A 22,728-nucleotide genomic window follows, 5' to 3' on the forward strand; every position below is an offset into this window, starting at 1 on the left:
AAAAGATTTCGCTGAGGCATTTGCATAATGTTGACACACCAACTGGCTTTGGCTCAGCATGAAAATCAGCATGTGGGTCACTCGGTGTGTTTCCACGGGTCTGCGAAGTTGCCGGTCTCACCAGCCCTTGAAATGTACTGTGTCAGATGCAGGGCGAGGGGCTGCATCATGGCCTTCGGCAGTCAGGTTTGCTCGTACATTCTGTAGCGGTTGGGTGCATATTCAGAGCTGTCAAGTTTTTAATGTGTCTGTTGTTGCTGAGCTGCTTCTGAAACACACTGATCTGAAAGCTATCTTGTAAATTGTGAGGTCAAGTCAGACCTTCTACTCACAGATGTTCAAGCAGATCGAGATCTTGGGAAGTCAACGCCTTGAGCTGATTGTCATGTTCCTTCGACCATTCAGTCTGGCAGGGACCATCATCCTGGAAGAGGGCAATGTTGTCAGGGAACAAAATTCAGTCTCCATGTGGTCTGCAACAATTTCTAACAACCACACGGAGGAGAACCCAAGTTCCCCAGCAGAAACTCGCCAGAACATGGCGCTGCCTGGGAGCCCCTTAACTAAACCATCTAACGTTCTTCACCTCACTTGTCAGGTTTTAATATTAGAACTGACCAGTATATTACCCAGTTCACCACCTAGTCCAAGAACAGAAACAGCTTTTTTTTAATCAAAGATACGTGGAATACCGGATAAAAAAGACAAAAAAAAAAAAAGAATGTCCTTTTGAATGAGACGAAGGTGAAACTTCCCCAAAGAGATCTGCTTCAGACATGAACATAGCCTTGGGCTGACTGGAGTCTAAATCACAGGTAGAATGGAGTAAACAAGCCCACATATTATCAGCATTTTAATCCACTTAGCCTCTTTTTTTTTTTGGATTATGCCGCCTCTGTCTCCATGCCCTAGAAAAAGGATGCCCTTGAGGAGAAAATACACTTACAACATGTGTAATATGCATCTGTCATGTAAAGTATGCATGACTTTGGGAGGATAATTTATCTTACTGAAGAGTATTCTGCTGCGGAACTCATCCGGGTCACAGAATTGTCGTGACCTCTGCTGTTCTCGGCGAGGGCATTAGACAGAGACGTGACCTGGAGCCTTCTTCTAGCTGGAAGCTATTATTTTCTCCACTTCTCAACACAATGTTTGCAAATTGTACTGTCCCACACGTCATACTTTGTTAAAGTGCAGCATCCCTGTTTACACCTTCATAAAAAAATAAGGATAGAATAAAAATGATAAATAGTTTAATTTTATTTCCAGTTTGTTCCTATTAGGAAGTGAAGTCATTGTCTTTGAAATGTGTCCTCTGCTTATAACCATCACCCTTGGTGAGCAGTGGGCAGCCATGACAGGAGCCCGGGGAGCAGTGCGTGGGGACGGTGCTTTACTCAGTGGCACCTTGGTGGATTGGGAATCGAACCAGCAACCTTCTGATTATGAAGCTATCTATCTATTTATTTATTTATTTATCTGTTTTTAGTTAATTAATTAATTTCTTTTTCTTATTTTGGAAGATTTCTGCTGTTCAAAGGTACAGACGTGATCTTTTGAAGTGAGTGATTTATTTTGGTCTTCGGAAGTAAAAGTTATGTGGTCGCCCCCAAAGAAAGGCAATACAGCTTTGCTACGTCCATCTCAGATTTGAGAGGTTCATATTTCCTTACAATGCTTCGTCTTTCTTTTTAACACGGATTAGTGACTGATGCTCCTGTAAAAGCCTTGCCAGGCGGGGATAGGTAAGCAACTGGCAAGGCAACACCCCATCGATCCAAATCCGCTTGTGCTGAAACAGGAATTGCCAAGTAGAATGACTGCATGACAAAGATGAAAGCGGAGTTTTAGATGCACGTCAAGTGTCAAAACAGAACAGGAATGACTGCAAAAGCATAATGAACCCCTACGATATGCCGTGATGCCACATGACAAATCTGAACAAAACACACAAAACCCAATGATTAGAATATCCAGTCCAATTCAGTGGATGAATATCTACTTTTTTAGTCTTCAGTGGCCCATTATATCGTACAAGTGGCCACTTCACTGTAAAGTGGCTGGTTGTTCTACTTTGTCAGGAAACGAAGATGGAGTTTCGCTGTAGGAGGACGGCAAATTAAAAACGATGCGGCTCAGAGGCAGAAGAGCGCTACAGTATGACCTACAAATCAAGAGGCAAACACACATACAGACACACGCACTCACACACACAACACATGCGTATATAAGTTATTCTGGGCTCATCCCTCATTCTGGGGAGGAGGTAGAAAATAATGCAATTCAATCAAAACAGATGCCCTGAATTCATGTTGAGGGATGAGAACTTAAACAAAAATCTCTACTTGTTTTTAATGAATTACTGGGGGCGCTTTTTGTAAACAGTACCTCATTTGCCATTGGGGGATTTGTGACACATTTCACGACACTATCCGTCTTTGGAGTGAGTATGTAGGCCACAGAATACAAATACATCATCCCGCACAAAACACACACTCAGATATGTGAAGGTCTTGTTGTAGCGCACTGGCGTTAAGATATGCTGGGTGATGAGATACCTCACTTCACCTTTACCCAAGAGGGTCTGCCCTTTCACCTCTACAGTAAGCTAAATTCACCCATGACACAGCCAATTGGCTCCAAAAATGCAGAGAATACACAGGATTTTTGAAATGCATGAAAAGATTAAACCCATCTCACAGTTTTTCATATTATTATCCTCATTCTTTGTCATTTAGGGAGTACGAAAAGATGATTCGGAACATTTAAATGAGGTCTCAGATGATCAACTGATTTAATACTGCCCCTTGTGGTCTCCAAAAGCTATTATTCCAGCCCAATTCTAAAAGTGAAAGTGAAGTGATTGTCATTGTGAAACACTGCAGCACAGCACACAGTGACACAACGAAATGTGTCCTCTGCTTTCATCACCATACTGCCAAGGTGCCACTGAGGTGGCATTGAGCAAGGCTACGTCCCCACACGCTGTTCCCCGGGCGTGTGGGGACGTAGCCTTGCTCAATGCCACCTCAGTGGCACCTTGGCAGAGCGGGATTCGAACAGGCAACCTTCTGATTTTGGGGCCGCTTCCTTAACCGCTAGGCCACCACTGCCCTGACATAATTATAAAAATAATAATAAAAATAATAATGTCAGTAATATGTAGAACATTCAGCTTATAGAATAATGATTCAAAGCATCAATATTAAATTAGTTTTGTCTAGTCCTGCCTTAAAAGCATTACATTTTTCAAATGCAGTAATAAATAAAAAGAACATTATGCCAGCCCTCTCTGCTTCTAACACACCACATTCATTATTAAAACCTCAACGAATGCCTGGGTCAAACTTGGGTCATGATTGAAGGAGATTATTCCGACTGCTGCTACAGACAGGTCTGCTAATATGATATACAGTCAGCACAACAGAATACAAATTCCTGTAAACAGAAAGATCCAGTTCCAGCATGCAAAACGGAGGGGGTACCGCCAGCACAGGAGGACAAGTAGCCTCATTATACAGCTGGGATCTCAGGTTTGAGTCCCAGTGCTGCCTTTCTGACCCTGACCTTGGGTGGAAAACAGGGAAAGGTTTGGCTAAAGTTCCCCATCACCGCTACCGCTACGGTGGGGCCCTATAGAGGAAACAGCACATCCTTCAAAACGGCATGCTTCTTTGGAGGCTTATCGGGAAAAGAAGCGCTTGGCTGGTTTTACACATATTGAAAGAGGCACGTGCTGGTCCCAGCTTTCCCATGACTGACACGGGAGACTGGGCCATGACAGTCTCCAATAAATCAGCTAATTGGCCAGATGCAGTTGGCTGAGAAAAAGGGGAAAAAAAGAAGAAAAAAAAGAAAACATATGAAATATTTAATGAACAGATCATTTAGTTAGCACTTATCAGATTTCATGTGACTATTTTTTTTCTGGAGGCGTCATGTAGGCTGTTGTACAACACGGTTCCAGTCTTAATCAGTGCATCGGCTCTAACATCCTACATTTCAATGGATCAAGCATGATCCAAACAGTATTTGTGTCAAAGAGCTCATAAAGTAATATTTGATTTCACTGGGGATGAATGAAAAACCCAAGACAACATTAAAATAATCTGTATAACAAAAGCATTGATGCAATTAGGTAACCTCAGTAGTGGAGAGAAAGAATGCTTTTTACAAAGTTTGGACACACCTACTGATTTACGTCATTTTTTTCGTTTATAGAACAAACCCAAAGGTTTGGACTATGCAATAACACATGAGATTACGTGAAAAACAAAAAAGAAAAGCGAACGGTAAAAAGTCTGCATCTCTCCAAAGCAGGGAGTTTTGCCAGTTTGACTGGTGTGTGAGTGTGTGTGTGTGTGTGTGTATACATATTAAAAGGGGTAATTTTAGTAAATACTATACAATGAACAAGAACTAACAATTAAAAATTCTAATAATCAGTTAAGATTTCAAAGTGACACACTGGCATTAGTGAACACAGCATTCCATTGGAGTTCAAAACTAATTGTTACTGATAATGGGCCTCTCTATTTTAGCAGCCATTTCCAGCTACAACATATTTTACAACAGTAATCATGTCTGGAGTGGCAATAAAAATCAGCGAAAACAGAACTTGTTAACCAAAGCTGCAAGCTATTTTGTTATCGTAACAAATAAAATTGTCACAGTAATATCAAATATTGATTTCTCATCAATATCTATATTCTCATCCGTTCTGCTATCCTATTGTTCTCAGCAACACAATATTGTTCTCCATCTGAGGACTTTTGCTTGTAGGAAATAATTAATTCGCTTGGAAGAAGTGAAGTGATTGTCACACGGTGCACACAGTGAAATTTGTCCTCTGCATTTAACCCATCACCCTGAGTGAGCAGTGGGCAGCCATGACCGGCGCCCAGGGAGCAGTGTGTGGGGACGGGGCTTTGCTCAGTGGCACCTCAGTGGCACCTTGGCGGATCGGGATTCAAACCGGCAACCTTCTGATTACGGGGCTGCTTCCTTAACCGCTAGGCCAATGCACAGTTCTTTTAGCATCTCAAATCAAATAAAATGATCGCCTCTTTTAATCTTTAATAATTTTGCTTGTGTTTTAACACTTTTGTCCCTTCCTCAACACATTCAAAATTACTGTTGGAATGATCAAAACACTTTAATTCATTTCACTACTGCCTAAGACTTTGGCACAGTACTGTATATGAAGGCCATACATTTTGAAGTGGGGAGGGGGGGAAAGTGGAAGCTGGAGACATGATGAAAAGCAACGAAAATACAGGCAATATACTGAAGCATTCAACTGCCACATCCAATCAGGGCAACAAGTCAGTACAGATCTGCACTCCACAGGAGCATACCTCGCACTAGTGTTTGTATAAAGAAGCTGTTCCAGTTGGTTTTCTATGAAAACTCGCTAATTATAGTTTTTATAGTGTTGGCACTACCTTTTGGGCTCCCATTAGACCTTAAAGGCACTGTTAAGTAATTTTTAACCTCTGCAAAAAAAGGAGACTGCGATAATGGCATGGTGATATTTTTAGCATTTATCATTTCTGCCTTGGCTGAATTCATTATGCCCTTTTTGCACTTTTGGAACTAGGCAAATTAGCCAATATCAAATCATTAAAGTCACAATTGTGCACGCCGCAGCTTTCATAAAGTAGGTAATAGTTTGCTTGGCAGCTCAACGCCAGTGTTTGGCAAAGTTCACCGAAGAGCGGATCAGATTTTCTTTTTCATCTCAGTGTTGGTAAAGCCGTTGTGCATCACTTACACAGACAACTTTTGATATAAGAGAGCACTATAAAATCAAACAATCTCATGATGGTCCCAAGGCATTTATGCATGATTGTTTTTATTGTTAATGTGTCATAAATGATGGTTCCCAAGGGTGCTAAATTATGATTTTTGTTTCTGCTTTCAGATTCTACAAACATGTACATTTAAGTGTAAAATACCATGTGATTCAGATTTGGGCAAAATTGACCTTTTCTCAACTTGCCCTCACACCTGGTGGCCAGCAGAGTTACATCGACTTTAACCCAGTAATAAAAATATTGGCTCTCACAGAGTCCTTCCATTAATCATGGTTTTTAATTACCTTCATAATTACCCTTTTATTTGATGGGAAAGTGATAATGAAAAGAGAGCAAATCAATTAGAAAAGAGGGCAAAACTGAACAGAGAGCAAATAAATCCATATTAATGAACTGATCATGATTAATGATTACATCACCTGCAGAAGCACTGGAGAATCTAGTAACACATACAGGGCAGTGAGTTATTACAAATGTGTTAGAAAACTCTACAGCACACGCATACCATGGTTTCATTCACACACACACAGACACACAATTGCTTGTGTTGATTTTATTGGCTTATGTGGAATGACTACAGGTGTCTATAGAACACACAGGTGACAAAATGGGAGAAAAATGAAAACACCAGAACCAAAATGAAAATGAAATCACTTCTTTTTGGCTTTGGGGGAAAAGCAAATCAAAAAAAAAAAAAGTAAACAGTGTTTTGTCACATGTGTCCAAGACCAACTTTGTCACGGCCATAATCTGTCAACACAGAGGACGTGGTTGCATTTTCGATGTGGCATCAAGAGATATGGGGGCTTTAAACAGGCAATAAATCACAGCGGCGAATGCGAAAACAAAGGGAACAGACTCATGAATCATTTTTCAGGACAGAGCATCAATGCTTTTTTTAAAAATTTGTTTTCCTGTCTCCGTCAAGTCCTGAAGGGAAGTCAATTAAACGTGAATTTTTAAGACATTAATTAGGTCGCTATTATGAAGCTCTAGGTCTGGGATCCATTTAAATTCCGAGATTCCCATTAATCAGTCGCACATCCGCTCCCTCTTTACTTTGCGTTTTGCGCCGGCTTGATGAGGTCTGTTTGGCGGATGAGTGTTTGTGAATTATTAAATGGCGGTGGAAGCCGGGATGTGTATCGTCGGGGGGGGGTGTGTGGAAGGAAGTGCGGGCCTCGTATCCCGGAACACCGCGAACTCCGAGCACCAGATCTGCCTGCACAAGCACGTTCCCGTCTGGTTGGTGGCGACGCTGCAGGCTCCCGGTCCCTTTCAAAGCTCCCGCTTCTGGTTCCGTGTTAGAACAAAGGAAAGGCAGTTAATCAGCGCCGCCACACGCGCACGTGCACACACTTTTTATTCATTTAAGCACGAGCCGACTACAAGCTAATCATCTTTATACTGCGAACGTCCCGTAGTAAAACAAGCGCGTTCGGGGGCCTGCCGAGCGAGTGTGAACAGCGACACATCACAGAGCCACGCATTTACAGCAGGGGAATCAAAGTCGCCGGCCGGCCAACCGATGTGTTCATTTTTACATTTACAGCATTTATCAGACGGCCTTATCCAGAGCGACTTACAATCAGTAGTTACAGGGACAGTCCCCCCCTGGAGCAATTTAGGATTAAGTGTCTTGCTCAGGGACACAATGGTAGTAAGCGGGATTCGAACCTGGGTCTTCTGGTTCATAGGCGAGTGTGTTACCCACTAGGCTACTACCACCTTAGTTAGAGCTTAGTTAGAGACTAGTGACGCGACAGGGCACGCACGTCCAGGCCTCAAGTAAAAAAAAAAAATTAATTAATTAATAAAAAACTTAAAAAAACCACAGAAAACCCACACATTTTGCACTGACGACGCTGAATGCCAATGTGCTCGGCGGTTGCGTAACGCGTGCATCGTTCTCAAGCTCCCAGCAGTCCGATTATAGCTCAAGTGCCGCTGGCCGTGGGACACGACGACCTGCAATCACACCCAGCGCCGCGGCTTCTCTTAAGGCGCGATCAGCGTCGAAAGACGCGCGAGCTGCACACTTGCCGGGATAAGACATCGGTGGCTCGGTGGGGGGAGGGCTCTCTTTTTCGCAGTGGAGCCGGGGTGGCTGTCAGCGGCGCGCCAGAAAACCGGTAGCCGAGTTTGAGTGCTATCATGGTAAAAAAAATCTGGGTTTTTTTTTTTTGGGGGAGCCAAAGGGGGGGAGGGAGGCTCTTCTTCCTGCGCCACTAAGAGCAAAACACCTGCAATCAGTGCACTGATGCGACTGTCATACCTGCTGCTATTTCAGTCAGTGACCCATAAAAAAAAAAAAAAAAAAAAAAAAAGGGTCTGACAGACACCGGTGCTCTTAGGCTTTGTACACTTCCTTCGATGCTGAATAAAACATGGGTCCCTCCGTGTAGCATCAGCTGAGCGGGCAGCATCTCAAGTGTGTCTAACTGCAGCCATGTGTGTAATGGGACCACGTGTCTCCTATAGGCCCCGGGGCACGACTCCAATAACCTCTGCCGCTAGAGGAAAAACGCCGCTCTGAAGGCTTCCGTGACGTCTGAGTGGGTTCGTAGTTCTAATTGGTGGCGTACAGACCTCAGAACCCCATGCATCCGGGTTCAATAATTAGCGTTTAGCTTATTGATGTGGCGCTGTGTGAAAAGTCCACAGTTGGGCAAAAGATTCCAAAAATTGGAGGTTTGTGTGTTTCCCTGCACACACACATAAGTCGATGCATGGATGATGTGGATTACTGATGCTCGTCGTAGAAAACTGAGGCCAAGCAACTTCAGCCAATCGAAATGTGCCAAGCTTAGACGACAAGATCCATTTCCAGGCAGGAGACTATCAGCAACTCCATTAACACTTTATCTGACCCAGTGCTGGTTTGCCGGTTCGAATCCCAAACTGCCAAGGTGCCAGTGAGGTGCCACTGAGCGAAGCACCGTCCCCACACACTGCTCCCCGGGCGCCTGTCATGGCTGCCCACTGCTCACCAAGAGTGATGGTCAAAAAGAGAGGACACAATGACAATCACTTCACTTACCATCAAGGCATTTAAATCACAGACACCCTGACTTACAGAGACATTACATTTACATTTACAGCATTTATCAGACGCCCTTATCCAGAGACACTTACAATCGGTAGTTACAGGGACAGTCCCCCTGGAGCAACTCAGGGTTAAGTGTCTTGCTCAGGGACACAATGGTAGTAAGCGGGATTTGAACCTTGGGTCTTCTGGTTCATAGGCGAGTGTTTTACCCTCTAGGCTACTACCACCCCATGGAGACAGCCACCATGGAGACACCCAGGATTAAGTGTCTTGCTCAAGGGGCACAATAGTAGCAAGTTGGGGTTTGAACCTGTGACTCAAAACTGAATGGCTATCCTGTTTGGCTAAATATTAAATTTCTTCTGTCTGCACTGATTGTTTGTTTCCTTGATTGAAAGACAAGTCCAACTGTTTAACATAAACGTTAATGACACATGCAGGACTAGAAGAGACTGACCAATCAGAGCGCAGCAGAAACTTGTGACATCTAGGGTCTCTGTACTTTAATGCGAGATAACAAATCCCATCTCTGCTAAAACTGTCCACCCTGATCTGGTCAACCTAGTACAGTCGGCCGCTGTTCTCACACACACATGCATGTATTTTGCTTCCAAGCTCCACTCTTATGCACTGGTTTAATGTTGCTGTCCTGTTAGCATATCTTATAAGGAAACATCACCTTCCTGGCCACATCTAACCACTGTTTACAATGTTAAAGTGAAGTGATTGTCACATACGCTACACAGCAGCACAGCACATGGTGCACACAGTGAAATTGGTCCTCTGCTTTTAACCCATCACCCTGAGTGAGCAGTGGGCAGCCATGACAGGCGCCCGGGGAGCAGTGTGTGGGGACGGTGCTTTGCTCATGTGGCACCTCACTTCCTTAACCGCTAGGCCACCACTGCCCCACCACTATTCCCTGGTTGTGCTGCGATGTGTTCGTGGTAAAATATACTCCCGGACTGTGACTCGATTAAATCAAGGGACAAGCTCTGCATTAAATAATTAAAAAAAAGAAACTCGTAGAGGACATTATGATCTCTGTAATAACAGTAACACTTGACTCGTACTGATCTTGATGTTGGGCACATTTGCACATTTCGCAGAACTGACATACTTGAACTCGCGGCAAGCCCAATTTGTCCAAGAATTTCCTTCCCGGGAGAGGAAGGGAGGGAAGAAAAAAAAACAATAAAAGCCTCGGTTTTGACATTTCCTTTCTTGCGTTTCCATAGTACGCCTTATCTCTTTTCTGCAGTGTTTGCCGTTTTTGTTCTCCCAATGTCATGGTACAATACATCCACAATCTGCCGCTGTTCCCTACAACAAATCACCATTTGCTTCTTTTTGTCTTTCGAACAACCAACTGTCTGTTCTATACCGGGGCTCTCAACATCCGCCGCGTCGCCTCCAGCTGCCATTGTTCGCTCCTCCCGTCTGTCTCCGGTCTTTTGCCGGACGAGGTGAGGGTGGCGCAGAGGAGGATCCCCTAATAACCTGCGGCTAGGCACACGCTGCTCTGGCCTCCGTTCAAGGCAGCCGCGGCAAGTGTCATTCATGTGAGAGTGGCAGGAAGTGATGGACACTTTTCCAGTCATCGCAGTCCATCGCAGCCATGCAGGGGACGGCACAGAAAATAGGGTGGTGGCTAAATCCACGCTGCCACGGATCATTTGGCAAACCCGCGTGCCGCAGTTTGATTTTCATAAGATGGGGAAAAATGTGCCGTTCCGGCGCCGTGTGATTAAATGACAACTGCGGAGTTAAATAAAGGGATTAGGTGCCATTTCTCATTACTTTCATCCTCTGTGCACTTTCAAAGAAATATCCCGAAATTCAAGATCAGCCACCGCTGCCGCCCCCTTCCTCTGCTATATTGCTTTATAATGTCAGGTGAAAATTGGCGCATATTGCAGAGCTAATAATCCATCAGTATACAGTGAATTCTTGGTGCCATGTACTCAACCACAGGAACAGATTGCTTCCATTAGCAGAGAACGGGGGAGAATTTTGCACGTCCTGCTGTTATGGTTTGTAAAATGGTTAAGAAAAAAGCGAAACGGGACAAAATATCCTTTTTATACAACTTTTCCCCCAACTTTATCGAGAATAGGCAGCTCTCTGCTTGTGCCCTACGGCAGCAAAGCCTTATTGATCCACAGCTGGTGTAGAATATCAGTGTCCATGAAACCCAGAGCCGTTATGTTCCTTTCCCAAGGTGAAGCACCTCGTCTCCATCTCACCGACCAGGGGTCTGTGCACATAATGTGCAGTGCGGCGAACGCATTGTGGGGCGCATGCATTACCATACATTTTCCCCCAAGGGTCCCAGGGAAAGAAGCGGCCTACGTGACATGAGGGTTGCAGCTGAAGTGTCCTGAGGGAACAAGGCACATAGCATCCACCGCATCGTTACAATTTAGCTGTTTATTCAGGACAAAGGTGGGCAGGGATTAGCGTTAGCAGAATTCAATCTGGTTTATGATCAATTTGGCCCTGACTAAATAGATATTCCGTAATGCTGATGTAATTGGTGTCTATGAAGCGTATAAATGATTTCCTGCCATAACAGCAGCTGAACTCCACTGTGAGTCCTGCATAACCAGGGAACAGATGACCAGATGGGAGCCACGCTAAAGCAACGCTTGTTTGCCGCCTGCGCTGCCAACACCCTGGCTTGCTTGCACAACACGGCACCCAACTCTTAAATCATCCCTAAGAGACGACAGATGTTAGGTTCCGGGGGTGACTCAGTCACGTTTTGGACATCTCCCCCACCCACTTCCCTCCTGGTTGCTTCCTCCAACATCATGGCTGGCCTCAGTCTGACTCAGCTTCATGATGCACCACTTCCACAAAACGGTTATCGCTCATCCATTCCATTTCAGCACATGCCCGTGAACGGGATTAGTCAAGGTAGCCTGTTTGTGACACTACAAATGAGCTGCTGTGGCACAGGCCGTAAACCTAAAGCTATTCCGGTAGCCTTCAAGGACACCGGTGCAATGCCTTTTTTTCCCTTACTTTCTGCAAGAGAACGAGTTGGTCGTTTTCCAATCCATACCAAGGTTTACTAGTCTCCGCCTGCCACAGAGGAGGCACCCAGCAATCACTCATTCTCAATGAGCCATTAGCCACTTCTTTGTTAACAACATGCAGTACAGCAAAAGGCGTTTATTGAGCCAGCGGCCTTGCCAATTGGTTCGGTCTGGTTGTTTGCGCAGGCCGCCAAGGTTCCATTTACAGTGCTGAACACCTATTCCTCTTCCTTTCACAAGGTCATTACCCCAACTCGCATCGTGCAGGCCTGAGATACTGAGAAATGCACACCATTTTATATTTCTTCCAGTAAATATCACATATTGCACCTAATTTTTCCACCTCATGCTGCAAGCATTACTTCGTTACGCTTAAAAGGGCCTAAATTTGATGTCACAGAAACAAAGAGGGCAACAGGAGACCTTATTAGGTTCATGACGGATGGTGCAATTTACTCCAGGAAATCTAAACCTTACAGTATGTACAGTAAGACTGTACAATTTGGTTAAAGATAGGTAGAGTGCGGGCACTCATTTATAACAAGGAACGTACTACACCGTTCACCTCGCCAATTTCTACTTCCCATCCATACAATCTGAAAAGCTCACCTCCCAGACATTGTGTAATTAGGATGACAGTTCGCTCGGTGCCAGTCGGCTCACACCCATGCCTCTTTTGATCGTTGCTGGCATCACGCAGCCACAGTGGCCCAGGTGTGTGGACCGATGACCATATGGCTCATTCTGCTGGCCTTTGGCAGCCATTTTCTCATTGCTATTGTGCGTGTGAGACGGGAAAATAATAATTAAAAAAATACAAATAAAAAAAAAACAAAAAAACCTCTGACCATCTGTTGTACACATCATTTAGCTTATAGTCCAGTTTTAAAACAAAGAGGCTGTAATTAAGGGAACGTCACATTTCGCGCCGTGATTGTTATTATCAGCATGAGAGCAGTGGGAGTGTAAATGTGTTTTACGAGAAGTGCTGGTCACTGCACACAGTAGTAAACATGGCAGCTGTTCAAGCCACACTCATACTGCCAGACAGACATATGACTGTCACTTGCATGGTTCAAATGGATTTTAGGATGTAATACTGAAAATGCAAAACTTTGACTGTGTTTCTGGTGATACATGATCAATAGGATGGTATCCATTATCAATGCATTAAAAATAAGTTGAACATTTCAAGCCCCAAAGAACTGAAGGCAGCAGTAACGTTAAAACATTTACACAGAATTTTTTTTTTACCGCAAAAATGTGTGCGTTGATTTGACAAAATCCTGCTCATGTTTATACAATTATATAACAAAATTGCCGATCATGTAGCATACTTTAATCAGCCATTGCATTCTTAAGTAAGCATTTGTCACCTTGACCAAACTGGCCCGAAGCCGACTGCGCTGGACATCCGCCGCTCGTCCATCTGGAATACTGGACCATTCATTCATTCATTCAGTCATCATTCCTCTCTGTTCATCTCATCCTTTCTGGTTTGCGAATCGATTCCGTTCGATTCCTCCTATCCATTCGAACCATTCAGACTGTGTATGGACTTTTCCCCCCTCCTTCATGGACAGCTCCGTTTGGCCCGCCAGGTGTCGTGCCATAAAAGGGGGGATTCTGTCAGGATCCGGTCCGAAATGGGGAGTTTCATTGTTGTCCTGTGTAATGTTCCCTAATCGTTTTCACCTGTGTCAAATGTTTAAAGCTGCCCTGTTCGTTTCTGTCCGCTGTCAGGTCTTTAACGTTATGTTCCGTGTTCACCAGTGTCTACGTCTCGGATGTCTCCCCTGTCCTGTGATTCACCATTAAAACCCCTGTTCCGTGATGTCAGGTGATAGCGTCCTTCATTCCTCGTCACTCCACGTCCTCCTCTCCGTTCACCCGCCGCGTCATGCCCGCATGGACGTGACAAACTCTGTCAATACACAACTCTATAGCAGTAACAAACGCTGGTTCCCTGCTATCTGACACTTGCAATTTGAGCTTCGGTCCCCAACAGTGAGCTTTGGCCGCCCATGACATGTTCACCAGTTTTCCTTCCTCAGAACACATTTTGTAGGATCTGCCGCATTCCACAGTCTTTCTACATGCCATTGTATTGGGATCAATTGTCACTTCGCATAATGTTATGAATGATCAGGTTGTAATATTCCAACCTAGATACAGGAATAGCTAAATAAACTAGAATCCAATAAAGGATTTCATTTATCATGGCAGTGCCCAACATTTTGAACAACAAACAGCTTGGGCTGGTTCATTATTTTACAGAGGATTCATGTGGAGGAAGAAATGACACTAATGTTTTATCTTCAAAGCTCCAGCTAGGAACGTTTATAAAATGTAGCTTTGCAGGGTTGAAAAATCAGCTCCATCCTTCATTTCCTGGGTGGTATAAACTGCACTGTTTACATCCATGAGAACATAGTGGTTTCCTGCTTTATCAGCGTAAGGCCTGCTAATTAAAAGAAACAGATTACTTAGTATCCTTAAAACAGTGGGTATTAAAAAGCGGCTTGTTTGCCGTCCGTACGCAGATACAGTGCTGCCTCGTGTCCCCCTGCCGAGGGGTGTAATAAATAAGTCTTGGGAAGAAGCTATTTAGGTGTATAAGTCTGTTTTTCTGAGGCCATTACTTAAAAGACTAATGGAGGTGCGCGCAGAATTCTTCCAAGCATCCATTCCACATGAAGTTCAACTGGAACCACAGCAGCGTACAAGTAATAAAAACTGCATGTATGATTGATGGGACGGTCGATGCCAGAGCCATTGAACTGTGGCCCTGAGTAACGGGAGAATCTTGTGAGTACATCAGCCACAGTAAGAAATTGGGCCAGTAATGGGAGGATGAGGACAGGAAAACAGAGTTCAAACAGGAATAAAAGACAAAAACAATTATGGTCCGTGTTCCCGCAGCAGTAAAGATGAGCCCTTGAACACTTCTCCTCGTCGCTCACCCTCATGGGAATCTAAGGGCCATTTTTAAAACCAAAACATCTTTTGCTCCTCCCTCAAGGTCCATCTAGAAGACATTGTGCCGGACCCCCTTCAGCTTCTTGGCTCCTGTATTGACATATGAGTTATGTAGGCAGGGTCCAGCTCAGAAAAATGGAATTGAAACAGACTCTTGCTGTTCAAAGCCAATTTCTCAGTAAAGCCTATGTACATGTATATGAATGAACAAGCATGGGATTTGAAAAGTTCTGGTTCACACCGAAAAATATATTTAGTTCAACTTGCGTATAACAAATATGCTTGTCACTTAGTCAGTGAATAGTAAAGCTCAACATACATAAGTACAAAATAAACTTATTTAAGTTAAAGTATGATGCACCGTTAGTGTTGGTCACATCTAATTGACGCAGTCCAAATGCAATTTTCAAATGCAATCTAAAAGTGAAGTAATTGTCATTGTGGTACACTGCAGCACAGCACACGGTGACACAACGAAATGTGTCCTCTGATTTTCATCCATCACCCTCGGTGAGCAGTGGGCAGCCATGACAGGCTCCTGGGGAGCAGTGTGTGGGGACGGTGCTTTGCTGTGTGGCACCTCAGTGGCATCTTGGTGGCTCGGGATTCAAACAGGAAACCTTGCGATTACTGCTTCCTTAACCGCTAGGCCACCACTGCCCCAACAATCTGCTAAAATAGTGACAAGCATGGGTTTAAAACAGCATAAATAGGAATTTCCTGCATTATTCCTCCTCTTAAGCCAACTGTAATGCTGACAATGAGACAAGTTCACTCCCTATCTGGACTGCGGTTTTGCTTAAAGGGAAGAGAAAATAGATGAGAGGATGGGTGAGTGAGGGCATGTCTTCGGCTCCCCAGAGTCATCTTAATAATTTATGACTTAACAGTTTTAAGATGTTTTGCTCTTTGTTTGCAAACTGTAACGCTTTCATTCCAGTTCTGCACATCTGGAAATAAATTTTGCAGAATTTCCTTGTTTTTTCCATGTGCTGTAAGGGTTTAGCTCATGGGACTTCAGCCTGCTAACTTGTTACTATTTTCAGCACAAATGCAAACAAAAATGCATAGGCAGGCTGAGAGATTACACTTCTTTGTACCAATAAGGAAATTCCTAAAGGACATTTTTGTTCTCATGCAGTACTTAGGGAAACAAATATAAACCATAAACAAATAATTAAACTGTGCAGACAGATTTTTTTCCTGTTATTTGCTTTATATTGGAATTGTTACTACATTTATTTTGCCCGTGTATATTTGTTTAAATAATTATAATATTTTTCTGCTTGATACATTTTCATAGACTGACCCATAATGGTCAACCACTAGGCATGACATAAGGGTATTGATTATGTCCGGTAAGGGTGTCTGAAATAGCTCGGAGCTGATACTGAATATCTGATGCATGCATGAAAATTGTTCGGCAGCAGCATTGCCTTATGACCTTGTCTTGTCTGAGCGAAGCATCCGATCTCTGTGATCTGCAAGACTTCAGAACCCTTTGGCTAAAACCCCAAATGGCCATATTTGCACTCTAATACTAAACATTTTAAAGATTCAGGCCAATTAATGGCAATGTGTAAGACCTCAGAATAAAATATTTGAATTATGGTCACAGGAGCATAAGCAGAGCAGAACATGTGCAGGGAGATGCAAGTAGAATAAAGAATGCTACAACAAAGTGTGCAAGCTAGACCTGAGGTCAGTATTTCCCAGATAATTTTTTTTCACACATGGAAGAAAATGTGATTGCCAACCTCACCAATTAGCATTTAATGATCTTAATTAAGGGAATATTGTGCTGAGATTAGCCACAAGCCACTCAGGTGCAGTGGCCCTTTGAGAGAACACTAATCTTCTCAGGCTTATTGCAATTTTAACAGGGAAATCCTCAGGAGGGAGCATGACAGCGATTTAATGTAAGAATATGTCTTATGGTAGACAGACTGCGGCCTCTGAGATGCACAGTGTTTGGCGTTTCACATGCATTAGCCTTATTTGTTCTTCTGACTTATTTATTTAACAAAGAAGCCAATTAAAAATCAATTTTCAAATGGCAAACAGTGGGTCAGGCTTGTGACTCATCCATCGGCAGACCGCTGGATAAGTTTGGGGTTCAGGGTGTTGTTCAGAAACTTCACCCTTTCGGATTCAAGTTCACGTCCTTCTCACTTGGGGACTGTCCCATTTGCAGGTGCCAATTTCTCGCTGTCATTTCTGCTGGTAGCATGGGCTTTGGTACCATTTAAATAAATAAACCAGTGGGTGTCATTGCTATTAAGGCCTCAAATTGTAAAAGCTACGTTTTAACCTCATACTTTCATGGGTGCATTATCAATATGGTAATGATGATAATGATAAAATTTTATTTATTTTTTTTCAGCTCAAGATTTTTTTTATCCAGTTTTATCCAGTATATTCTGGGAGGGACAACAAGAAAACATGCATGAAATGCACAATGGGTATGAAGTCATGACATTCATAACCAATATGATACATACATCAATATAATAGACACATTCGATTTCAGTAATTGAACTAGCACCCAGTGCAAAAATAGCAAAGATGCAGACGCACTTGTTCCATTGCCTTTTTATTGCATCACACTCACCCTATTCGAGCTACTAATTGAAGGTGAACGGTCTGCCTCCACCCAATTTGCTGTGCTTTCACAGAGCATTGAAAGAAATTACTGGTACAATGAGGTGCAGAGGAGTGGCATAAAATATGGTTGCATGTTAGAGACCGTGTAATGCTCATTAAAAAGGTGAATAATCATGGTTCTAACATGCACACGCGTCTGCTGTACATTTGACAATAAACTTCTTAAACTGTAAACTTAAACATGTAAAAATACTGCCTGACAAATAAAAAAAAACACAATGGAAAACTGAAATGGCAAATTAAAATAAGCCATAGAAACAAAACATCTTGAAACTGCGCAATGTGGCAGGCAGCCAATTAAAAGCACAATTAAAATATGCTGTGTAACTAAATAAGCATGAAGCATTTTCATTTTCAGCTGTGAAATGGTTCTTCAGGTGCCAGTGTTCTTTGCATATCGGTTTTACTGTTTTATACGTGAGATATAACCAGCTGTGAAAATGATGTGCACTGTACATTATCCTTGCCCCTTTTTTTTCTCCTGACAACACCAATAGGAAATCAGTATGTGCCTTTCAGCCTTATGATTCTTCATAATTGTTCCAGACCTATGAAGCGTAACTGCAATTAGAGGTCATAACAGTAAATACAGTGAGGCCACGGGCAAAGTAACGAAACAAGATATCAAAGTAAGGTCTTCTGTTTAAGTTCCCTTTAATGGCCATTATGCTGCCTATGTGGACATAGCATGTGCACTGACAGTTAGTATATTATGAAATGTGATGTGTTTACATTTTCATGGAAGGCTCAGCCTGAAAAGACAGGCACGAGGAGAATTGCGGGTTGCGTACAACTGAAAGCAAATGTAGGCCAGCTCCTCCCTACGAGCCCCGGTGATGCACAAGATGAATCACCTCGCCCGTAATCCCAGGCAACATACTCCTCAACTTGCAAATTGCTAAAAGTACAAGTGTGTGAAAGAATTAGCACTTGTTATTTGTCACTGATGAGATAATTACGGTGGCGGTGACATTCAGAGATGTGTATGAAATCTTAGTCACTTGCTCACTTCACAACAAATTACCATTTGATGGATGCAGAAATATGTCATGAATGCATCGAGGTGCAGTCTCCGTGGGAGGACACAATGCATGTGATCAAATGATATTTTTTTTTGCTTTTTTAGATCTGCTATAAAACTCACTGTCCCTCCAGGAGACTTGAATGAGCTTTAACAATGTGAATGACACTTGACAATAGAATTAGCTCTCCACCGACGGCGAACACAAATTACATTCACAGTATGCAAAAGGATAATGCTGCTTTCTATACAGCAAATCATTTTTGTGACTCAGGTGCCTATTAAACTTTACCTCATTCATTAAAATGTCCCTACATACTATATATATTTGTGTGTGTGTGTGTGTGTGTGTTATACTGCATTCTGCATAGTGCTAACTGGTGTTGTGAATACTCAGACTTCTAATTGACGTATTATACATTATATAATGTATATATAATTTTTTCTAATACTTGAGTACATCAGCATATAAAGGAAATTTTAATTTAAGTGGCATAGATTGTAGATCCTTGCTGGCACATACATTGGTACCTGCCCATTTTAAACCACTCTACCATAAAGGTTAGAATTGTCAAAAGGACATGTGTTCAGCCCCCTGGGTGAAAATCACAGACAACTAGGTCCCCATGAGGTGTGTTACCCTGGACACCTGTGGTCCGGCAATGAAACATACAGTATTCTGCAATTGCATGTAGACATTTGTTCATCCGAACTATACACATGACTATAACTATAGTTGTAGACATAGAGTTTAACATATATTGTTATAAATATAACAAATTACTATAGACACATGACTATACTGTAGGTGGTAGAAGCCTGGTGGGTAACACACTCGCCTATGAACCAGAAGAACCAGGTTCAAACCCCACTTACTACCATTGTGTCCCTGAGCAAGACACTTAACCTGGAGTGTCTGCAGGGGGGGGACTGTCCCTGTAACTACTGATTTTTAAGTCACTCAGGATAAGGGCGTCTGATAAATGCTGTAAATGTAAAATGTAAATGTTCCTTGCTGTTGCCCTGCTGCACATCTGATGTTGTTTGGTCTTCTTCTGAACATGCCCACTTTCACCAAGCAGTTTATTCCCTAATTTCAACAAGAGTACTTTTGTCAAGAAAGCAAATTGAAAGGCACAAAATATTATTGTGATTTCCAAATGCCTCAGGCAACAATGGAAAAAAATGTTTTTGGATTCCTGCAGTCAGCATCAGTGCAATGTGAGCAGAGGCACTTAAGAGGCAGTCATATTCAGTGAATTATAGCTTGCAGTTGGTTTGTGGGTTTGCATTAGGCATGCTAAACGTAAATATCCCTATTTTGCATTCAGTATTGCATCAGTTAAGTGCGTTGGATGAATAAAGGTACTGAGCACAACAATGCAAAGGGATAATGTTGTGAAACAGTAATCCTCTAACAGCGGAGTTATTTTCACGGCTACCACGTACGCTGTAAATATTTGGGGCTGGCTGCAGCATATTGGTCAAATGACTAGCTACCTGTCAGCTGACCTATACAAATGCTGCTACTATTATTGCGTCTCTGTTGAACCCTTGTTGTTTCAAGGGCACCGAACCTGAAAATATTGGATGGATAAATGGAATTTAAACGTACTGATGAAAGCAAAAAAAAAACATTCAGTAATAGCACATAACAGTTTGGTATTTAAAGCCTCAAAGGCGTTGCCATTTAGAGGCGAGTTGGGAAGCTGATATGTTAAATATGAAGCTCATTTCGGCTGTATTTGTTTTGCATGCAAAGACAATCTTGAAAATGCAGCATAATGACAATGCCAATAAGCACTCTACTGGTACTAATCACTGTGCATACCGTTTCCTATTGTGTAATCTAGGCTCATAAAGCCACTTGCATTGTTCCAAGTAAACAGCGACACTTTATGTGAATAGATTTTGTCTGAAGACCCTTTCAGAAATGCCTGACGACCTGAACTTTTCCCTGGATGGGCTGAAGGTGGAACAAATCAAAGAACCACGAATGAAGAAGATTAGCGGGGTCATTCAAATAAAGTGAAGTGATTGTCACATGTGATACACAGCAGCACAGCACACGGTGCACACAGTGAAATTTGTCCTCTGCATTTAAACCATCACCCTGAGTGAGCAGTGGGCAGCCATGACAAGCGCCCGGGGAGCAGTGTGTGGGGACGGTGCTTTGCTCAGTGGCACCTCAGTGGCACCTTGGTGGCTCAGGATTCGAACCGGCAACCTTCTGATTACGGGGCCGCTTCCTTAACCACCAATGGAAAAACTAAAAGGACATACAACGAACTCTGACACAAGATATATCTGTTGAATTAAAAGCTGCTTAGTGGAGGGCAAAAAGAGGCAATGCATTGTCCACAGTGGAATGTCTGCCCACTGCATGCTCTACCAGGTGCCACTAAAACAGCATTTCCAGGAGGTGAGAAGTCGTGTCCTTTTGAGAAATCCACTCTGGATTATTCGGAACCACTGCACACTCTCTGTATGGAATGACAATATAATGCATGAGACTGGGGGTGCATGATGATTTACAATTTTTTTTTTTAAACCTTCATGAGGAGAATCTCTTCTGTTTGGCCTAGAAAATAATTTAAGGCTGGATTACAATAAATAGAGAATGATTACTATGATTACTGTATTTTGAGATCAGCGGGATTGGCATTAGATTGCCACCGCTGTTGTGCTTTAGATGGGGGGGAAACCTCCAGGCTGGCAGGCTTCATAATTCTCGTGGTAATGACTCCATGTGCTGACCAGATTTGTTGAATGGCCAACGGTCTGGGCAAAAACCTGTTCCAAACAGTTGGCTGCAGGGCCGGGCTGAGCAGCTGCCCACTCTGCGTCGCCACAGTCCACAAAGTGACCCGCGCTGTCAAAAGACCGCGTGAAGCCAGCTCTGTTGTCTTTGAGCCGCGTCTCTATTTTTCATTCGGTGACAGACGGGGTGCCCATGTGTTGGCGCCGACACTGGAGCTGCTGCATGCTTTAAAGAGACCCCAGAGCTAGAGGAGCATGTCTGTTACAGACCCTACAATGCTTATTTATGAGTGCATGCATGAGGAACTTCTTGAAAAAACTCTTTATTCCACACTCTTTTTAAACCTTTAAAACCCAGGCTTTCCGAACCTGCTTGACAACGTGCGGGCTCTGTGTGGGCTGGTTTATGTGCCGTTTTTTGTCGGGAAAGGTCTGGGAACAATAGCCAGATGCAGACCAGAGATACACATAGCCCTCACCACTCCCAGCAGGAGCCCTGGCTTTGCAACCCAGCCTATAAAGAATCTACATGCTGTCCTCCGCTACCCCCGTAAAACTAGACAGAAGCAGACTGCTCACCCAGCTCACCAGCGCTTCCTGGTACTGTGTGAATATTAAAAGCGCAGCAGGGCAGTGCGGGTGAGAGCGATATAAAATGCTTTTCCGGTCTCTTCTTACACAGGCCTTTGTTCTGCCAAAGTTTCATGCATAGGATAAATACCCTTGAGAAAGAGAGGAGGTAAATGGGACCCTTATCTGTAGAGAGAGGGAGAGGGGGAGAGATAAGCAATGGGATTGTGGACGACGCCCCGGCTGTCGTCTTATGCGTTTGCCTTAGCTGCCGATAAAGTGCCGGAGAACAACCACTTTCAGCAGCCGCTGTATCTGTGAAGCAAGGTTACCCTTGCTTTTAAGCAGGTAGCGATGTGTAGCTGCTGTGCATAATATTTTTAATTTACATGTGGCCATGTAAAAAATGATAATCAATCGTACCATAAAATGCCATATACCCACAAATATATATATAAAGAAGTTTGGGTGTAGACCAATAACTAAAACTTTAATAAATTGTGGTTTAAACAGGGTTTAAACTGAAGGACTCACCAGGAAGCGGCCTGTCATGGCTGCCCACTGCTCACTCAGGGTGATGGGTTAAATGCAGAGGACAAATTTCACTGTGTGCACTTTGTGCTGTGCTGCTGTGTATCACATGTGACAATCACTTCACTTAACTACCAATACTACTTGTAACGTAGACATTAATTACGATTAATGCAGTTATTGACATTTGTTCTTGAATCATTGTTAGAAATGTTACTAATGTACACAAATCCATTCTTTTTTTTATAGCATTACTGATCACTTCATTTTTATTTCTCCCCAGTATTCAAAGAA

General features: G+C 43.1%; 1 long non-coding RNA gene across 1 annotated transcript in view; it reads right to left on the reverse strand.

The window, feature by feature from the left end:
• Positions 1-332: 332 nt before the first annotated feature.
• Positions 333-22,728, reverse strand: part of LOC114768452 (uncharacterized) — a 38,307-nt gene continuing 15,911 nt past the window's right edge. The window contains exon 3 of the long non-coding RNA XR_003743059.1: positions 333-424. This is a non-coding gene — a long non-coding RNA (uncharacterized LOC114768452). The remainder of the gene's footprint in view (positions 425-22,728) is intronic.

The sequence above is a fragment of the Denticeps clupeoides genome, chromosome 18 (genome assembly GCF_900700375.1).
Source record: "Denticeps clupeoides chromosome 18, fDenClu1.1, whole genome shotgun sequence".
Classification (NCBI taxonomy): domain Eukaryota; kingdom Metazoa; phylum Chordata; class Actinopteri; order Clupeiformes; family Denticipitidae; genus Denticeps; species Denticeps clupeoides.